The sequence below is a fragment of the Podarcis tiliguerta genome (genome assembly GCF_965153285.1).
Source record: "Podarcis tiliguerta genome assembly, chromosome: 2".
Lineage (NCBI taxonomy): Eukaryota > Metazoa > Chordata > Lepidosauria > Squamata > Lacertidae > Podarcis > Podarcis tiliguerta.
This window is the reverse complement of record NC_139535.1, coordinates 68,911,883-68,925,705: the sequence shown is the minus strand read 5'-3', so window position 1 is coordinate 68,925,705 and position 13,823 is coordinate 68,911,883. Positions and strand designations below refer to the sequence as shown.

At 41.4% G+C, this 13,823-nt stretch overlaps 1 protein-coding gene and 1 long non-coding RNA gene across 12 annotated transcripts in view; one reads left to right on the top strand and one right to left on the bottom strand.

Annotated features, from left to right (window-relative positions):
• The window catches only part of LOC310671339, a 316,331-nt gene that overhangs the window by 48,859 nt on the left and 253,649 nt on the right, over nucleotides 1-13,823 (top strand). The gene's annotated exons all lie outside the window — the stretch shown is intronic.
• ARHGAP26 (Rho GTPase activating protein 26) overlaps nucleotides 1-13,823 on the bottom strand; it is a 192,702-nt gene that overhangs the window by 100,232 nt on the left and 78,647 nt on the right. The window lies entirely within an intron of this gene.

Sequence of the window (13,823 nt, the reverse complement as noted above, 5' to 3'; positions counted from 1 at the left end):
TCTGATGATGATGACAGAAGACCAACTTGGCTCCTACCCAAAGCGTTTTTATAGGAATGTTGCTTTTCTAGCATGTTTAACTGACTGAGCTGAGAAACAGGCATCTTTTTTGGGGGGGGTGTATCAATCATCTAACAGGTCTAAAACTGAGACCATTACTAATTTTACTACTCTTCCCTTTTCTTCTTTCAAATAAATCCTCAACCAGGTTAGGATGAGCAAGGCATGCATAAATAGATAGATGGCATTGTTAAATAGCACAAAGCAGGAATTCCTTTAACAAGTTTATACACTGGAAACAAGTACATTTTACACCAGTGCGGCGGCAAGTGATCTGATCTTTATAGGCCAAATAGTTTTCTAGACTATGAAGGCAATGGTATATTTATCAGGATATAAATCAGGTAGTTGCTCAATGTTTGGCCACAGACTTACATTACAAGTTCCATTGCTGGCATATTGTGGCATTATTTTAAGGAATGGAAACTCTGTGGAGATAATCATTGGAAATGTTTTGTTTACATGGAGATGGAAGAGTGCTTTGCCTTTGGCAGCACAAATAAATAAATAAATAACACTGAAGTCAGCCCATGAGCAAATCCTCACTATCAGAGGGTTGATTTTTATATCTGACACCCAGACAGACTTGGCATTCTGTCAGAAAAAGGCAGCCAACCTTGGATGGCAGCCCAGCAGAAGGATGCTGGCACAACACAGAGCAGTGAAGGTGCAAGTCCAAAATAGCAACTCTCCTTTTCTGAATACAAGACACCTGGCAACCTTGGTGAAATCATTCCTAAACTGCTGGCTTCATCTTATCAGCTCTGTTTTTGTCTTGTCTGAGGGCCAAGTTTATATGTTCCAGGCCACTCTCTCCGCCTCCCACCACCACCACCAAGGCCAGCCTCTGCTATTTGGCAGCTTAATTTTGTAGCCCCAACAAAAGAGTTTTCTGAGCCAGAAGCATCTATTACCAGGAAGAAAGCCTCCTATTTCCAGAGAAGTCCAGTCACAACTCCCACCCTAATATCAGCCACACCCACACCAAAGGGAAAAATAAAACACGGCACCAATTCTAACGTAGGGAGCTTGGAAAGCAAACTGATTTTAATGTGGGATTGTCCGAGAAATATCTGCTCAGTCCTGTAATCACCTGCAGAAATCCAAATAAGAAAGAAGTTTAGCACATCTAGATTTTATTCCTATGTTTCACTTTGGCTTCAGTATAACCCACATTGTCTGGTTACCCATAATGCAAACATCCTCAACCAGATGTCAAGCTTGGGTGTTGCATTTGAGGTAATCTAAAATGGCAAGCAGCCACCATGGATCAAAGCCAAGCACCAGAAAATCTGATTCAAAAGTGGTGGCGGCAGCAGATACCACCACTGACCTAGGAAACACATCCGGTCCAGAGGCAGGTGAATGATGGGTGGCAGTGGTGATGTATGATGGTGGCAACGCACAACAGCATCAGGTTGGGGACCAGGCTGGAACCAGGTTCAGGGCATTGCAAAGGACCTCTAAACTCAGACGCCACGTCTGAAGTGGAGAGAGCCTATGTGCATTAAACAGCCAAATGAAATGAACACATGAAGGAGGAGAGGCCAGGAAATAACGTTGAGCATGCCCCCCCCCCCTTTCCCTAATTCAAGTGTACAGTGCTATATTTTCATCAGAAATCTCAATGGTTATTTTTAAACAAAATATATAAGGCAGAACCATTTAAATATCTTTTTTGGGAAGTTGGTGCCTGTTCGAATGCATGGCAAGGGTAGCATAATAAAGGAAAATAGTTCTCTTTATTCTTATTCAGTCATCAACTTAGTATCTGGAGACAGGCCAGAAATAAGACACAGGGTGCATTGTTGACTCCCCAGATAATACAGACAGTGCTCTCTTCTGCTTATTCGTCATCCCACAAGAACTTCAGAGTTGTGCTAAGGTTTCCTTCCAAGTCTGACTCCACCCTTCCCTTTAAAAAAATGAGACGGTATTACTAAGTTAGGGACCAAAAGCCACATGCCATTAGCTGCAAAAGCACCCCCACCAGTATTCAAGAAAGCATCTTAAGATAAATTGACCTTGGCTACAAAATGAAAGCAGTTATTCCAGTAAAAAGATCACATGGAGCAGCATCTGAAACAGATAACAAATGCAAAGAATTTCAGTACGCTGCATTAGCTTCATCTTTCAGCACCTGCACCACTGGGGGAAACGCAGGTGCAGTTTTTCCTCTGTGCACAGGTCTGAGTTATGTGCCACTCCAAATGGGGAGATAAGAAGAACCCAGGGCACATTGGTAAGTAGATCTGCTGGAAAACATGTGCATGGCCAATGCAAACTATCATGACTAGGGAACCCTAGACAGAAAGTATGAAGGTGTATCTGCCACCCAGTGAATTTCTTGATGCATGTGTGAATACTTCCAAGAATTCTGTGCCACTGTATCACTGTACTTGGTGTTTCCACAGCCAGAACTGGCTGGCTGCAAGCATTTTTAGGGCATGGAAACCTTACAGTTAAATAAAGTCGTTTCGCATAGAAGTTCAGTAGGTCAGCTTAAAAAAAACAAAAAAATGTTTTGGAAGTTTACCATGACTTTGGTGCTTAGAGGAAAATGCTTGTTTTAATGTGAAGCTGTCTGCTTTTATGTTTTAAGGGTTGAGGATTTCTTTTCTAACCGTTAGATATTATATTTATTGTAGTGCTTTATGTTATCTTGCAAGCTGTGCCAAGGGATTGAACCCTGAGGCAGCACAGAAATTCCAAAGCTACCAGCAGATATGAATAAATGAACTAAATTTGTCTTAATGCATTTCTCCTTGCACATTACCTGAAATTGCGTCAGACTGTGGGGTAGGGTGGGGATGAGCAGTGAACATCTGTATATTCTAAAGCATTGAATGAGGAAAGCATGTATTTGTTTCTCTACAGCAGGTTCAAGTGGGAAATATTAGATGACATAAGGCTTAAATTTATACGAAAGAAAAAAAATTAATGAATGAATGAAACACCGTGTGTGTGTGTTTCAAGGCAATTAACATAAGAGCCCCACCGGATAAAGCCAACGGCCCATTTAGTGCAACATCCTGTTCTCAAAGCTGCTAACCAGGTGCCTGTGGGAAGCCCACAAGGAGGACCTGAGGGCAGCAACACTCTTCCCACGTGTGATTCCTAGAAACTGGCATAGGGAGGCATACCACTGCCGATATGGAGGTAGAGCACAGCCATCGTGGCCAATATCCATCGATAGCCTGATTCTCCAAGAATTTGTCTAAGCTCCTTTTAAAGCCATCCAAAGTTGGTGCCAATTACCACATCTTCTCTTTTCCTACAATTTCAGTGCAGCCTGATTATGAGAGGCAAATGAAATACAGGGAAGGGGAGGAATCAGATGGCAGAGCCAGATGTTGTTTACTAATTTACCATGCACAGAATGAGGTACCCATCATTGTGACCTCCTTTTCCAGCAGAGCTGTCAAAATGCAAACCCAACACACAATGCTGTTTATATTTGCCCTGTCAGCAAATAAGGTATTCCAGATCTAATCAGCCTATAAGCAAGCAGAAGCACCTGTGCAGGCTGAATCTGAAGTTCAAGCAAAGTTCAGTGGGTTGTTTGGGCCAGACAAGCTAAATTAAACAAACAGAAAGGGAAGAAAAACCACAACAATAGAGAGGAGGGGAAACAGGGATTTGGAGCACTGAACTGGAATGACTATGGTCTCTCTCTCTCTCTCTCTCTCTCTCTCTCTCTCTCTGTGTGTGTGTGTGTGTGTGTGTGTGTTTTAAAGTGGGTGAGAGAAAATACCATGAAAAGGAACAGAAATTCCAGTTGGAGGGAGGAAGGGAGGGAGCAACTAATTCAAAAAAAGGCAGATTAGTTCCAACAGGAAAAAACTCACCAACTTCATACAAGATGATGTAAATCTACAAAAGCTTCTTCCTTTACCTCTTACAAAAACAAACTCCAAAGCCAAAGTGTTTGGAAGAGAATAGAGAGGAACGAACAATGACAAATCACAGAAGGACAGCAATTAATAATGACGGTGAAGGCTGTGAGCGCTGTCTCACTTGCCCAGACACAAAAACCGTTCACTAGAGACTTTGCCAAAAGCAACCCATGCAAAGCTAGCAAGTTCCAAAAGGAGAATGTCAGAAGGGAAGACCAAGATTTAAAAGGTTTATGCACGCTTACGGCTTGGAAACGTTCAGATGCTGCTTCACGATCCTTTGCACCTTGGCTACTTATTAAAAATTACTGTGCCTGAGTTATTCACTTAAACTCACAAATATGACGTGTTAGAGAAGTGGGGCAGCAAACCAAATTATTCTTTGGGAAATGGGACCTTTTAAAAGTAAAAATTAAAAAACCCACTGCTTAGATGATTGAAAACGCAATGCAATGCAACCCTTTTCTATTCCAGATGCATCTGAGTGATGGCATACTATTGGGAAATAATTTGAATTAAAATATTTAGCATTAATATCATACTGCTAGAAGTGACATAATTAAGCTCTTGCTGTTTGGATAATCAGAATATTATATGTCATATACGTCATATTTGTCAAATTTTAATTTATTTTTCTTGCTCTATTACATTATTGTCACTGCGTGGGGAAGTATTGCTTCTGTTTGTTACTATGTTACATATTTCTGTGTTTCTATATTGTAAACCGCCCTGTGATGCTCAGCTGACATAAATAATAGCAATAAATAATCACTGTTTGCAAGATGATTTATATAGATGAAATATTATTGTGCAAATTGTTGTGGATCTTTTGTTATCCCCTGAAATAAATCTGAAAAAATACTGTGTCTGCATATGTGCAAGCACAAGCTTATACATAAGTTATTTTTAGAGCATTTTCACACTGAGTGTGTATACTGAAAAGGTCAATTTGGAATTTCACTCTGCAGTGATTTTTTATTGGAAACCTTCTTTGGTTTCTCCTGGCCAATCAGGAACTGTGACAAGGGTGCTGGTTTAGCAATATGCAACCAGGTCCAACAATCTTTGTCCTTCCTTGCCTGTGTTTCCGAACAGTTGAGGAGACATTTTTCAGGCATCTAGAATACCTGTTAATCTCATCCCTATTTCAGTACCTTGTTGGAGGCTATTGGAGCAGGTGGGGTTGACTAGGCTGGATAGAGCTCGCCCCCAGCACAGCAAGAGAGAGTAGGAAGCACACTACGAGAAAGAAATGGTCATCACATCTCTGGCATGTTTTGATATCGGAGTAGCAATCTAAGATGATGTTGATCCCACACACAAGTGCAGAGAGCATCTTAGGTAGGGGGACATGCTGCAGAAATGCCATGAGACGGATAGGAAAATAGAGCGTCCATGACTTTCTCAACTGTCCTAGTCAATTCGGCATCAAGCTTTCATACAATACTCAGGCTGGGGATCAAGGTTCTGTTTGAGTTCAACAAGAACAACTTAGAACACATTAGAACGTATCCTGCAAGGCTTCAGAGTGGACCCAATACATTTTGGTTCCTGGTGTAATGGATTAAATGGTGTGCCCTTCATTCCTCTGGCTAGATTGGCAGTTGAATATTTCAACTCTGGTGATGGGGCAACATTCTCCACTGCACTTGAGGGCAGCAAACCAGCTTAGGAGGTGCAGGGCAGGTGGTGTGTAACTCTACACACAATATCTTCTACCTAATACAGGCACCCCATTCTACCCTATGGTAGGCCCAGCCCGGTTTGCTTCATTTGGGTGTTGCTCAACTTTCTACAACCAATTCCATGTTTCGGACTCCATGTGATTATTTTTCATGAGCTCCCAGAAAGTCAGCTCACCAATTCTACACCACAAACAACAGGCAATTATATGGGCCTTTGTACAAAGTATGCATGCCAAACACATGGGGCAACGGGGATAAATCACTAATTAAAGATCAGAAAACAAGAGATTATTTATCCTGTGCTATAAGTAACACTTCTAGCTATCGTGAAATGCACACACCACATACATGAAAATATGTTGGTGGGTTGCTGTTTTTTTGCTTTTTTTAGCATATCCAAGTTAAACTTGGAATGTACAGAGCCTTACGAACTTTCTATGTGTTTTATTAAGGATGGATAAATGAATCAGTGTATTTCCAATGCAGTCCGTTCTGCTGTGTTTCCTCAAATTACACGTTTTTGAGCATATTTTTGTTCGGCATAACACATCTTTAAATACGTTTTCAACTGAGAGATGCACTGGACCATTCAGGAAGTTCAAAAGCTATTGGATAATGAAGGCGTTAGGGAGATGTAGATCAGGATTTTCAAATATCAAATTCCACACACACAAATACACTACAGTCACATCCAAATGGTTTCTGCTTGAGTAGGATCTAATCAAAAGCTCCATTCTTAGCACCCTGTTGTCCACATTTGCCATGAGAAAGAAGCCGACAAGCAGTTCAAGAGGACACCAGCAACAGGTATTCACTGACATACTGCCTCTGATCCTGGAGATTAAATATAGCCATAATGACTAAAAGCCATTGATAGCCTTATCCTCCACGAATTTACCTAATCCCCCTTTAAAGCTATATGCACTGGTAGCCATCACTACATCTTGGGGCAGCAACTTCCAGAAATTAATTGCGTGCAGTTTTGAACTCCTCTCTCTTGTCTGACCTGAATCTCCAGTCAATTAATGTCATTGAGTAACCATAAGGGCCAGTATTGGAAGTAACATTAGGGAAGGATATAAATAAAATAAGTAATACTATGAGAGAGACAAAAATATATTGATCCTCTTTCTCCACAGTGTGCATAGTTTTATAAAGTGCTATCATGTCCCCCTCTAGCCATTTTTGTTCTCTCTTGAAACCCGAAGGAATGCTCCAAGTCAGCCCATAAAGAAAGGAAAAGCCAGGCTGAGATCTGGGAACTTCAGACTATTGGGAAACATGTTGTCTTGATGGATGTGAACTTCACACTGGATGTGTGGGATCAGCTCTTTGTTTCAAGTGAAAATTACTCTGAGTAACAGCCAAACTAATACCCTGGCTGAGGTAAACTTTTGATCTGCCATACTGTGTTGTATTTTGAGCTCATATCATCATTCTTGCTTCCTTTGGTCCAATCCAATATGTCTGGGTAAGAACTGGGAATACTGTGGAACTAAAATCAATCAGCTGTAGCAGCAGCCACAGTCATAATGTTAATGTTTATTTATGACAGGAAAAAATAGTTTTCCATTCTGTCAATATTATATCCAGCTTGAAAATAAAACATAATTAAGGCTATCTCCTCCCCCCCCCACACACACAAACGTGGTTTTTGGAATGTATTCCAGCTAGGTCCAGTATTGACATAATACTTTCTCATTGACTAAGCATAGTTACGAGACCAAGAGCACCTTGCAGGTTCACACCTACCTCTTCTTTGTCACCTGTCCCCACCTCCCATTATTGAAGTAACCACACTGCTCTTTTCATTAACACTTACGTTTCAAACCAGTTTGCAATGCTGATTAAAACATGAGTTGGCAAACCGTGTTTTGTGCTAACTACCGTTACAGAAATCACCTATACAGATAGAACATTACCCATGTTTAGCACTGAAAATGAAAAGAGGGTGAGGATTTGCATGTAATAGAAAGGAGGAAGAAGAAATGAGTGCACACATTTGAAAATGAAGGAGGATGAGACAGCAGCACAGAAGCTTGCAGGACGTTACCAATTATGGATGCATCAGGTCTCACTGGTACAGCAGATTTTTGTTACGGGGGTATAAACAATGCTGAATAAATAGATGAATGCACAGATCCCCTTAAAGAGAAAGGCTATCTTCAAACAACTGCTTACATTCAGAAATCTACTCCTGAAACCCTCAGTGTCACTGTAGATTGTCCCCAAAGCTAGCATATTGCCTACTGTTCTACACCCATTTTTAGCCTCTGGATTTCTAATCCACTTTGTGAGATAAATCTCACACGCCACACCATGCTTACGCCATGGGGGCCTGGGAATTATGAATTACTGCCCTGTACAAATCAACCAAATGTCAGCCCAGATTTATTTAAAGAAATTTGAAGTATGACCCTAATCAAAACACGCACGTCATGTTTGGGTCATGTTAAAAGAATCGCATTTGTTATGCTCAGTGAAAGGAAAATAAAAAGAGATCGTTTAGCAACCTGGGAAGCTACAAAAACACCGGAGAAGAGTTGAAAGTCATTAGTATGGCGACAACAGATCACCATGGAAACATACAAGCCTAACAGCGACTGCATCCACAGAGCCCAGTTCTCATTGCTGCTTCTTGAAACCAGTGAGGGGTGAGGTTCCATGGAAAAAAGAAATCAGCATCAGCTTCTTATACCAAGCAAACTTTATACTGCCAACACTTCAACTTATTCCGACAAAAACAAAGCTAGGTTGAATAAGGGAATGGGTAGGAACATGGTTGGCAGGAGGGGCTGGGGAAGAGGAGGGGACATGCGCAAAAGAACTGAGAAGGCGAAGGGGGTGGGGGGGCCATCTATCATAGGAAAATAAGCACAGGGAAGAAAAAATCCCAATCTAGGAAGTTTTGACAATCGCAAAGGGACTGAAAATAATTAGGCACTTTAAAGAAGGGTGAAGATCGTCCCCCCGCTTCTGCAGGAGTTTGTGGTTTCACCAAATATTTTGGTTTTGTTGTGTATTTTGTCTGTGCTGCAGATGCTAGGCAAATGAAGTGGTTCTGTTACAGAGAGTAAAACCAGGGCAGTAAGAGCAAGAGTAGAAAATTTAACTTCCAATAGCGACAGAAGGGTTTTATTAAAAAAAAAGTTGAAGAGCTCTGGCTTGCAGAGAAAACACGCTACACAGGGATGGGCTGGCAGCTGTGCACACAAGTAGTCTGTTCTCATCTGTCACTGTTTGATCATTACTCAAGAGGCAAAACTGGCGGGGGGGGGGGGGCTTTGCAAGTGGAGCATTTATACAGAATACTCAGTGGAGATTCCTGGGGCTGGAGAAGGCAGGAGGGCTCCTCCATCTCCCGTAGGAGGCATTAGCAATACCCATTTGGTGCTGACATTGTGACGAAGGAGGCTGGAAGGAATGGGATTCATCAATACGTGGCACTTTTCTACACATTCGTTTTCCTCAATCACATCAAGGGTTTAAACACAAATCAGGTGGACCCAATCTGACCCCAGTGTTTTGCTTTAACCTGCTTTTAAAGCTATAAGATACTAAAACTGTGGGAGAAAGAGACCTTATAAAATACAGATATTAAAGCTACTGAATTCTGCCCAACACCAGAGCTCTCACGTGGTTCAGGACAAGACATCAACGTAAGCAACCAGAAAGTCTCACTTCACCATCTAGTGGACAAAAGCCTACACAGCAGTCACTGTGAACACTACTCTGCTGCCTCCATTTTGTGCTTAACCCACAAGCCTCATTTCATCAATCTACATTCTACAGCTGTTTGGATCGAGCTTCTTTCCCGGCCCTGAAAAGATCAACAGGCCAGAGTGCTGGCAGCTGAATAAGTAGGAAGATTTTATTCCACTGGACCAGTCAACATGGGGCGCTTCATACTTTTTCTGCATGTACGAGGACTGGATGTGGTAAATAACATCATATTTGTATTTCCAAACACATATGCACCGCAGGCAAATGTTGTAGGGAACTCTTAAGGTTGTGGCTTCGCATGATACATGCATTTAGCACCTGTTTTTCCGACATAATATATGAAGCAACTCTGAGTGAAATATCCCATCCTCATCCAGAGGCTCTGGACAGAAAGCGATTATATGTAAAACCTTAGATAAAAAGCACACTTAAATATAAATGCATCACATAAAAACTTGGGTACATGTTGGAACTGAGCTCTCCTTGACACCCTCAGATTTCTGTAACAAGATTTGGTGTTACTGCTTTGATATTCCTAGTTTAATCAAAGCAGTTAAGAGCCGAAGGCTAGCTGAATCTCTTGATTCAACCTCGCTTAGAGAAACAAACACCACAGTTGGTCAGGGTTGCCTTCGCCTATATGATTCAAAGTCTTTTTCAGAGCCCCTCAGCCAGGAATAATCCAGTGAGGGACTACTTGGAACAGGGCATTCAACATCAGCACTGAATCTTTGGATCTCCCTGCCAAATGAGGCTCAGCTTGCTATTTCTCTATCAACGCTCAGGTGGCTGGCAAAGACAGCTCCTTTTCAAAGAACCTTTGATTTTCTCTGATGCCTGCTGAGATTTTGCACACTACTCCATGTCCTCTCATGTGGAGAGGTTGGGTTTTTGTCTCTGCTGTTTGCTTCTGATGCTGGCTCTGGAGCCATGGGGGCCTTTTGAGCAAAAGGCAGGATGAAAGTATTTTAATTAATTAAATTACTACACCATCCCTTCACTTAAGAATTAAAAAAATAATAATTCCCATGTTAATTGAACACACACCAGTTGTGTAGCTGACTATGCTACATAGATTCACCTCATCTATAGAAAGTATGCTATTTTCAAATAATTCCCTTTCCCATGCCTTATATCTTCTAAAACCAGTGAAGAAGCATAACCCATCAAAGAAAATACAAAGGAACACAGAAAGTTGCTGTATATAGAGTCAGGCCACTCAGCTCAGTACTGTCAACTTGAACTGGCAAAAGCTCTCCAGGATTCCATACAAGCTACCTTCCCACTCTACCTGGAGATAACAAGGATTGAATCTGGGACCTTCTGCATGTTAAGGCAAATGGTCTACCGCTAAGCTATGAATGGACTAAAATAGTAATATGATAAAGTGTAGTTTGTTGCCATCAAAAAGAATCAAGGATGCCCAGCACCATTGATCTCATTCACAATAATCATGCGTGATATTGGTGGTGGACAATGGGTCTCCTTAGGGAATGAAAAACTTATGTGGTCCTGCTGTAGTTTGCACAAACAAGCACTTCCTGAGAGTAAGCTTTAAACAGGTAGTTCATTTTGCAGCTATGGCAAACTGTATTATCTGCTGATCTACCGATAACTGCTGACCTCAGGTTTCCCACGAGGAAGTTCTGGGAAATTGAGGCTCTTGGTATCCTGTGCTATTAGAATATTAATCTGTATGTTTGGTTCCTGTCCTAGCTTCTGCTGGCTCTAGTGTAGATATATCCACGTTAACAGTATGTCTGAATGGTTTGGTGTATTTGCTGGGAGAAACAAGGTGCAAAAAATTATAAATTAAATTAAAAAGATAAAACAGCTCATGGTTTGCTGTATGTGCGCTAGGGATTTTCATACTTTTCGGCAGACAGTTACACATTGCCACAGAAATCATAGCTGTTTTGTAACTTTTCTTCATTTCCTTTATTTCATAAGGTTATCCATTGTTTATGTTGCAATTAGCATTGCTTTCGGAATCAATAAAGGCTTTTGGTTTAGGTGACTAATTTGAACTTTACAGAGCCTGGTGAATCAGGACTCAGCAGCTCACCATCAGCATGCAGAGACGTGTAGCTACGATGGTCAGCAGCTAAAGGACACAATGCTCTGAGCACATTCGGAGACAGGCAGTGAGAATCTCAGAGCAGGGGAAATTGCTTTGCTACATTTTGACCAAACATCCGGTACTACTTATTCTTTTACACAGAATATTCTGGAATATGTTGCTGTTGTTTATATAAAAGCTTCTATTAAGTTGCCAGTGAGACCAGCACCAGCCGCCTTGATACTCCTACCCTCCTGAGGACAGATGAGAGAGTCAGCTGTGAATCCCAGAGCTCAAAGAGAATACCCCTTCCCCCTCTGAATTGTATTTATGTTTTAAAAGAAAATATCTAAGTATGGATCAAAATAAAAATAACGTGTATGTATATATATATATATATATATATATATGCAGGTTTTGGTGTCCTCGGGTGTCTTCCCGTGTAAAAGTTGGGGTGTCTAGGCGACGTTTCGACGAGGTCTCACTCGTCATCTTCAGGCTGGTGCTTTCGGCTTCTTGTTACAGCTCGCCCCTATACACGAAGCCAAGCCAGAGCACAACCAAGTGCAGTACAGCCATCTTCTCAGAAAAACTCTTCACAAAGTTCAAGAGTTCAAGACACGAAGGCTTTAGCAACTAATCCACACCTAATGACCCACCTAAGTGGGATTCAGGAAATCACTCAAGAAATCACTCAAGATATCCCTCAAGTAATTAAGGAACAAAAGAAGAAAAGGCACACTAGCCTGGGAACCTCCTCTCTGCCCAGAACATTGGAGGCTATACACCACACCTCCTCAACAGTATTTATAGGAACTCAAACACTGAGATCCTGCTCTGTTCCAGTAACAAGAAGCCGAAAGCACCAGCCTGAAGATGACGAGTGAGACCTCGTCGAAACGTCGCCTAGACACCCCAACTTTTACACGGGAAGACACCCGAGGACACCAAAACCTGCATTCCTGTACCCGTGAAAATCTACGAAAGCATATATATATATATATATATATATATAAAATATATTTGGTTGGCTGAGAACAGACATTGTTTCCCTTCTTCTGTACTTCCCCTGCCCACAAGAAAAATATTACTTAGAACACCATATGCTCACTAAGTGATATATTACATAGTTAAAGTTAAGGAGATATCCAGGTAAATTGATCAGGACTCCCAATACATTTGCAGAGATCAGCCAGGTGTTTCTAGTCTGTATATTTCAGCCACTGTACTATACTTAAGTCCCTAATAGGACAATCTCAGAAGCCATGCCCTGCTCAGAACTCACTCACAAGACCAGTTTCAATGAGTGCACAAGTTGGCTGATTTCTAATACTGAAGAGACATTACTTGGATTGCTTCAGAACAACTGGCTGATTTCAATGCATTTCCTTTTCCTGCTTAGTTTACTTTGCATATGAGAGAACCTATGCTCAGAAATTTCCCTCTTCACTCTTTACAGCTTAAAAAAATTATGACATTCATCCAATTGTGCTTTTTGTGAAGTCAGCACAGCGGCCGACATCCTGCAGAGAGGTTTGCTTCTGCTTTGTATAGCCATCTAGCATTTTAATTTTTAAAGTGAGAACTCCTTTGTTCGACACTAATGCTATCTGCCTGCAATTCTGCTGAATGTTACTGCAAGCAAGGTGCCAGCTGCTTGTGTGGGTGGCTCTCAAAGAACTACATATGCTATACAATGTCCCCCTGAAGTCATTCATATCTTCACAGCTTCCTGTACTATAATAGTGGGGCAACTTAAATTGTTTGCTATGAGGGTTGTATGCATTCTGAAAGTCTATCATACAAGTGAAGAATCTGGTATCAAGCAGAGAGTATGTCATTCCAACAATTTCATGTTTATTTTTGTAAAGATGATCGGGGGCAGGGGGGGGGGATTCAAGCACGTTTTCCCCGAATATTCAAAGCTCAGGGGTCAAATAGAAAGCTTAAATGCAACAATTCCTCCCCTGGCCATTAAAAGGTTTTGTGGATTTTGAAAGGAGACAGAGAGATATGACGCAATGGCACAACAATGTGCTTCCATTTTTTTCTTAATAAACAGCCTTTCTGCATTAAAACAAATGAACACATTTATAGAAGGGGGAAATACATTGAAGATACAAAAATCCAGTAAATGGGTGAGGCCACAATTGACCTGAGCCCTTTCATTGGGGGTGGGAAAGCTATGGCTCATGGGTTGGATGTGAGCCATGAGGTTTCCCTATGCAGTCTGCAGCCCCTCTTCCTCACCTATGCAGGCTCCAACAGAAGGGTTTCTCCCTACAAGTCTAATTACTACATGGGGAATAGGGATATTCACAGTAAACCGTGTTTTCACCTGTGAGCATATGCGAGTGCTGTACGTGTGTATGGCAGACTGGGTTGTAATACATATCCATT